Genomic DNA, 682 nt, shown 5'->3' with positions numbered 1-682 from the left:
CAAAAAAAATGGCTGCCCACTGCTCCGTGTGTGTGTTCACTTCTGTGTGTGTGCACTTTGGATGGGATAAATGCAGAGCACTAATTCCAAGTATGGGTCACCATACTTGACCACATGTCACGTCACTTTTTAAAAAAAAACTGTACTTCAAATGTCATGTTTTGGAATGATAACTGAAATAAATGTATTCTTAAATATCTGTTGCTTCATTAAGATGTGCTAATAACTCAAGATAATCAAGTACAAAAATTATAATTATATAAATAAGCAAATTCAATGTATTAGGCTTTACAGTGTATAGCACTCTGATTAGTCCGCTTATATTATAAGACAGTAAATGTACTCTGCTGTTGCCTCATTGTACATTATGTTACCTTTTAAGAACAGAGTAATTTTACTTTCAAGGTCCTGTATGGATGTGAATAATACCCATGCCAGGACATGCCAAGTCACGTGGTCACATAGTGATTAATTAGAGCTGTGACTGCTGTTTATAAGCACTAGCACTAGCATGAGCACTAGCATGTTTATGCAGTTCAATGTTAGAGGGTTCAAATAATAGCTTGTACCTAGATGCACATCAGGGCTCACAACAGGAAGCAGCTTTGTGTTTTCAGTCTCAGCTATGAAATAACTCTTCAGGTGGTCACATATTGCTTAAGGAAATTTGGCATTATGTCTG

The sequence above is a fragment of the Sinocyclocheilus rhinocerous genome, unplaced genomic scaffold (genome assembly GCF_001515625.1).
Source record: "Sinocyclocheilus rhinocerous isolate Xijiao unplaced genomic scaffold, SAMN03320098_v1.1 scaffold8981, whole genome shotgun sequence".
NCBI lineage: Eukaryota > Metazoa > Chordata > Actinopteri > Cypriniformes > Cyprinidae > Sinocyclocheilus > Sinocyclocheilus rhinocerous.
This window is presented reverse-complemented; position numbering follows the sequence as displayed.